The sequence below is a fragment of the Tupaia chinensis genome, unplaced genomic scaffold, assembly GCF_000334495.1.
Source record: "Tupaia chinensis unplaced genomic scaffold, TupChi_1.0 Scaffold000313_1, whole genome shotgun sequence".
NCBI lineage: Eukaryota > Metazoa > Chordata > Mammalia > Scandentia > Tupaiidae > Tupaia > Tupaia belangeri.
In genome coordinates, this window is record NW_006159806.1 from 261838 (window position 1) to 268769 (window position 6932).

A 6932-nucleotide genomic window follows, 5' to 3' on the forward strand; every position below is an offset into this window, starting at 1 on the left:
TTATATATGGACCGCTTCACGAAGTTGCGTGTCATCCTTGTGCAGGGGCCATGCTAATCTTCTCGGTATCGTTCCAATTTTAGTATATGTGCTGCCTAAGTGAGTACAACCTGCTGGGGTTTTATCAGAGGGGACATTCCCCTCTTCAGCCCCCTCTAGCTTTCCAATGGGCAGGGAAATACTCAACTTCTGCCCCTCTAGCCATCCTGTCCCACCTACAAAGGGTGGAAAAAGGCCGAGAAGCACTTGTGAAGTCCACAGTCCAGGGACACAGGCTTACCTCATCATAGAACTATAGAATACTCTTTCCCCCCACAACTTGCTACTGGCCTAGTAACTGCAGTTCCTTTTACCCAGTACATATGTCCACCTTCCAACGAAAAAGTACAAGACCTACGAAATGGCAAAAATCACAGTGCGAGGAGACAGAGCAAGCATCAGAACCAGACTCTGAGATGGCAGGGATGTTGCCATAAGAAATATAAACAGAGAGATGGTAATTCTAAGTAGAAAATCACAAAGAAATGCTGGAGATGAGAAATATTGTAACACAGGGGCCAAAAGGTGGCACAGTGGTTAAGGCGCTGGACTCCCACATGGTCGATTGTGGTTCAAGTCTCGGACCTGGTAGCTTGTTTTCATATTTCCCCCCTCGCTCTGGCTCTTTCTCTCTGATTAAATTTTTTTAGAAAAAGAAAGAATGGAGACCAGCAGTTGGCGTAATGGCTATGTCCCAGACCTGGTGGCTTAAACTCATGCTGAGTATATGTGCAAGTGTGCCCAAGATCCCGAGAGGAGAATGGAGGAGAAAGGTTTGTGGTATGGCCATCCCCCCAGGGGGTGATTTCTCGCTTTCTATCTCTCTGTCTTTCTGGCGAGTGCACACACCCTATCCCTATAGCAAAAAAAACTCTCAAAAAAAAAAAAAAAAAGGAAAGAAATAATAATGCTTTAAAAATTAAATAAATAATTCTTAAAAAAAAAAAAATCTCTGAGCTTGAGGGTATACCAGCAGAAACATTCAAAACAAAAAGCAAAGGAAGAAGGGAGCAGAATATCCAAACAAACAATTGGGAAAAGGGAGCAGAATATCCAAGAAGTGGGCCCAGCCATAAATGGGGTAACATATTCATACTAGAAATACTAGAAGAAGAGCGAAAAAGAAAAAAAGAAATATTCGAATCAATAATGGCTACAAAGTTCTCCAAATCAATGTTAGACACCAAACCACAGATTCAGAAAGCTCAGAGAACTCCAAGTAGGATACATGTCCCAAAACTACATCTAGGCCTATCATATTCAAACTATGGAAAATCAAAGAAAGAAAAAATTCTGAAAGAAGACAGGAAAAAACATCTTATCAGTAGGGGAACAAGGATACGAATTACATCTGACCTTTGTTTAGAAAGCATGCAAGTAAGTAGGGTAGAGTGAGACATTTAAAATATTGAGAGGAAAGAACTACCGGCCTAGATTTCTGTGCCCTGCAAGGTCATTCTTCAAGGCGAAGGAGACCCAGCCACAGCAGAGGTGCTGGGTGCTGCTGTTCGCATGCTGGGCTTTGTGACTATGGCAAGACTGAAATCACAGCTGGTCTAGAAACTAATGCTCAATTAGTTTAGTATTAATTAGTGTTAGTTAGCATTTAATTAGTATTTAAGAATTCCAATATTTACACTCTTATGAGAGTGAACTGTGTAGCAGCCGCTTGAACTGGCATCGCTGTGATCGTCTTATCCTTACGTGAAGGTTAAAGGAACTCCGGCTGTGAATGCAACACAAGCGTACCTGTCTCTACCCCAGCCATTATGTTCTCATGCTTAGAGAGACTAATGTCGGGACCAGCAGATGGCATAATGGCTACGTTGCTGAACTCCCATGTAGTCAAACGCAGTCCGAGTGCCGGATCTGGTGGCTTAAACTCACGCCGGTCACGTGTGCGTGCATACCCAAGATCCCGAGAGGAGAATGGACGAGAAGGGATTTAAGAATGGCCATTTCCCCTGGCAGGGGGTGATTTCTCTTTCTTTCTGTCTTTCTGGAGAGCACACTCGCCCTATAGCAAAAACCTCTCAAAAAAATAAAAAATAAAAAACAAGAAAGAGAGAGGCTAATGTCATCTCATCATGTAATAGTCAATTTGTATTAAATATAAAGTTAGTGGGGCCAACAAGTGGTGTGGTGGTTTAGGTGCTGGACTCCCATATGGGCAACTGCAGTTCAAGTCTTGAACCTGGTAGCTTGAAATCTCACCAGGCAGATGTACATGCCCCAAATCCTGAGAGAATAGAGAAGGGATTGGAGTGTGGCCATCCCCGCTGGGGGGTGATTTCTCACTTTCCCTCTTATTCTCTCTCTCTCGCTCGCTCGCTCTCTCTAGTGAGCACATGTGTCGCTCGCTCTCTCTAGTGAGCACATGTGTCCTATGGCAAAAACCTTAAAAAAGAAAAAAATAAATAAACTGACACAAGAATAAATAATAACCAAATGATGTTGTAAACACTGAATAGATACATAAATACATAAATAAATATAAATTCAGAGCAATATAATTTGCTGAGTATAGAATACAAATATAGAAAAATACCACATAATCTATTTTAACATGTAAATAGTCTTCCTGCAGTATAAAATAAAAGCCAGGTAATCGGAGAATCAACCCCAGAGATACCGCAAGGCAGAATGGTCAGAGGCCTTAAGTCACGTTCTAGTTGGACCAGAGACTGGGACAGTCATCTTACCAACGCTCAGAAAGCATGATCCGTAGACTGGTGCTGACCCACAAACTGTCACCAGTTTGAGATACAAATAATTACAGAAAGTGAGACTAAGTGTTTAGGGATATTTATACCAACTTTATTTTTTTTTTTCTATGCAATGTATGTGCTCATTGGAGAGACACAGAGAAACAGAGAATGAGAAATCACGCCCCAGAAGGGATGGCTGTGCCACAAGTTCTTCTCTTCTACTCTCCTCTTGTTTTGTGCGGGGGCATTCATGCACACATGCCTAGAGTGCTTTTCAAGCCACTGGGTTCAGGATTCAAATGGTGGAGTTGGCCATGTGGGATCCAGCTGCCTTAACCACCATGCCATTTGGCTGGCCCACAACTTAATATTTTTATAAACCCCATTCACATGATCAGTGGACTCGTGGTATTGATAAAGACCCATTAAATGACCACAGAGCTTGCCATGAGCTGCATATCGTCTGGTACGGTAGATCCTAACATTGGTTCATGATGAATTGAACATTTAAAAATAAGGGACCAGCAGTTGGTATAATGGCTATGTCGCTGGACTCTCATGTAGTCGATCATTGTTTGAGTCCCAGACCCGGTCACTTAAACTCACGCTGGGCACGAGTGCGTGTATGCCCAAGATCCCGGGAGGAGAATGGAGGAGAAGGGATTGCAGCATGGACATCCTCCCTGGGGGTGATTTCTCACTTTCTGTCTCTCTGTCTCTCTCTGTCTTTCTGGCAAGTACACGCACCCTATACAAAAACCTCTCAAAAAAAAAAAAAAAAAGAGAAAATAAAAAGAAAAGAAAAGAAAATTTAAAAACAAATAAAGGGTCTTTCATCATAGACAGCCTAAGAAATATTTTTCTATTTGATACAATACAAGATATCCCAGACACTGCTACTAAGCTTTTGTTTCCATGTTGGAGTCAACCTGTAATCTGTTACTTGTCTCTTCCACACCTGGACCTCACTGTGCACACTAAACTCGGGTGTGAATTCTCTGGGAGACCATTATGCAGCTCTAACAGGCTGAGAATAGGTTGAGTCACTGGTATGTCCAAGACAGAGGCAGAGAAGTTCTACTAGAAAGTGGAACATCAAACCACCGTAACAGCTCTAGTTTAAAAGTCTTAAAGAGTGTCAAGTCCAATTCCTACCAATTCTTCAATTTGTCTTCATCAAAAAATAATGTAATAATTCTATTGCAACAGTGAAAAACCCATGTGTAAGAGTTTAAGGAAACATCTTGATCTTTTTAAAAATATATTTATTTTATTTTATGTATTTAGTATTATTTTTTAGGTTGACCAGAGAGAGACAGAGACAGAGAGGCAGGGAAAGCAAGAAAGCAAGCTGCCAGGTCCAGGACTTGAACCATGGTTGCCCATGTGGGAGTCCAACACCTTAATCCCCACATCACCTGGTAGCCCTTAGAAAATGATCTTTAATCAAGTAATCTATTAGAAACATTAGCTGCATCAAAGATTTAGTTTCTCTTAAGTGTTTTAGAGAATGTGACACATTCGATCTACCTTTACTTTAAAGCGTGAACCTTTCAAAGTAAGTATGAATGCCCTTTTCTTTTTTCATAGCACCTACCACAGTCTCAGAAACCGTATCAAGCCTCACCCTGATTAAAATTGATGTTTTAATTTTTAAAGGCAGTCCCAGTTTTAGACTTTAATGTCCTTATTTTCAATGCCACATTGAATAAATGTCTCCTTATTTTCTGTGGCAGATAAGAAAGGTGATTCACAGGTGCTCCTAAAACCACCCAATCACTTTCTATGTGTCTGATAAGTTTTATGATTGGCATTCATTTAACATTTATCAAGCAATTACATATCAGGCACTGGGCTAAGTGCTTGGTGTAAAAGGGCCTTCCTGGGTTGTTTTATGTCTAAATAATGGATGAGAATTATAATTTTCAGCAAAACTAAAGTCAGCCAGAAGAAACCAAGTTGCTATCCATTTTATTGTTATCACATTTGAGACATGGGTAACTTAAATATAATATTTACTGGATGAAAAAAAAAGAAATATACCCTAGCATCTTCAGAAATTTACTTTATTATTATTATTTTTTAGGTTTTTAGCATAGGGTATGCATGCTCACCAGAGAGAAACAGAGAGACAGAAAGTGAAAAAGCGTGCGCACACACACACACACACACACACACGCACACCCCTGACTAGGGGTGTTGGGGAGATGGCTACACCGAAATCCTTTCTCCTACATTCTCTTCTAGGGATTTTAAGCACACATGCACACTTGCCCAGTGTAATCTTCAAGCTGCCAGGTCTGGGACTCGAACTGCAGTCAGTCTTGTGGGAGTCCAGTGCCTTAACCACCATGCCTCTTGCTGGGTGATTTACTTTACACAATGAAATGAGCTCATGCCCTCTTTCTCTCCTGACTAATTGATACTTTTCACACAATATGACAATGGTCTCCTAGTGACCACATTGTGATAACCTTACCTGTTAAACTTTTTACTTTAACAAGTAGCAAGTACTTAAAGATGGAAGAGACCCAGGTGTTCTACAAGTTGTCTTGAGTTCCTTTTCTTTTTTTTAAAATTAATTGCCAGAGTACACATGTGCTCATCGAAGAGAGAAAGAAAGGACCCTCCAACGGGGTGTGGTCATTCCACAATTCCTTCTCCTCCATTTCTCCATCTTGTTGGGATTTGGGGCACACAAACATACATGCCCAGAGTGTTTTTCAAGCCACTAGAGCCAGAATTAGAGGTGGTCAACCATGTGGCATCCAACTTCCTTAACCACTAGGCCACAAGATACCCCTGTTCTGAGTTCTTTATCAAAACAAACCTGATGCGTCCTATAGCAAAAACCTCGCCAAAAAAAATGAACAGATTTCTTAGCTAACAATGTCAATTACTTCCTTTTATTTCTTAAAAACACACACACACAACAAAACCCTACAATAAGTAAAATTATATTCCCAACTTTGCAAAGTCACCTATGCAATGAATCACATCTGTAACATAGTTAAAATAAGCGGGCTATTTTTTTAAAAAAAAAGTCAAAACTCATTATTGAAGCCTCGACTAAATAATGTGACCCTAGCTCTGCAAAATATGATTTGATGCAACCACGAGAAAGTGTCCTCAGGTCACTGCACAGTTGTTTGGGCAGGAAAGGACAAGGAAAAGAGGACAAGTGTGTTAAAAGTGCTAGGCCCAAATAGATATTTTCCAGAAATAGAGGAATGAAGTGCTGGTACATGCTACAATGGAGCAATGGAGGTAAATCCTGAAAACATTACACTACGTAAAAGACGCCAGTCACAAAAGGGTACTCATTTATTTATTTTTTTTTTTGGAGAGGTTTTCGCTATAGGGCGCATGCACTCGCCAGACAGACAGAGAGAGAGACAGAAAGTGGGAAATCACCCTCCAGGGGGATGGTCACACTGCAATCCCTTCTCCTCCATTCTCCTCTCGGGATCTTGGGCATGCACGCACAGGCACCCGGCGTGAGTTTTAAGCCACCGGGTCCAAGACGTGAACCATGGTCGACTACGTAGGAGTCCAGCGACATAGCCATTACGCTAACTGCTGGTTCCCAAAGGGCACTTATTATAGAATCCCTTACATGTGAAACCTCCGGAAACGACAAGTCCATAGAGACAAAGATTAGTGGCAACGAGGGGTGAGAGGTGGGGGAGCGAAGAGTGAGTGTTAAACTGCATGGAGTTTGGCTCTGAGCTGATGACAAGTTCCAGTTAGATGGCACTGCATGACACAGTGCCTATACTAAGAAACTACCAAACTGGACATTTTAAAATAGCGAATCCATAGGCCAGCAGGTGATATAGTGGTTAAGGTGCTAGATTCCCATATGGCTGACTGCAGTTTGAGTCCTGGACCTGGTGTCTTGAAACTCATGCTGGGCACGTATGCTCACATGCCCAAAATCCCAGGAGGAAAATGGAGATTGTGGTGTGGCCATCCCCTCTGGGAGGTGATTTCTCGCTTCCCCTCTCATTGCCTCTGTGTCTGGCTTGTGTACAAGCCTATGGCAAAAACGAAAACAAAAACAAACTAAAAAAAAAAGGTGAATCTACACAATGTGAATTATACCTCAAAAACCAAAATTTAAAGCACCAGGCATGCCCACTAGGATAGTTATAATCAAAATGTCAGACAACTGTGGGTGAGGAT

General features: G+C 41.5%; 1 non-coding gene across 1 annotated transcript; it reads right to left on the bottom strand.

Annotated features, from left to right (window-relative positions):
* Positions 1-107, bottom strand: LOC114008243 (U6 spliceosomal RNA). Its single transcript, XR_003549792.1, has one exon. It is a non-coding gene; the product is annotated as a U6 spliceosomal RNA (small nuclear RNA).
* Between the last annotated feature and the right edge of the window lie 6825 nt (positions 108-6932).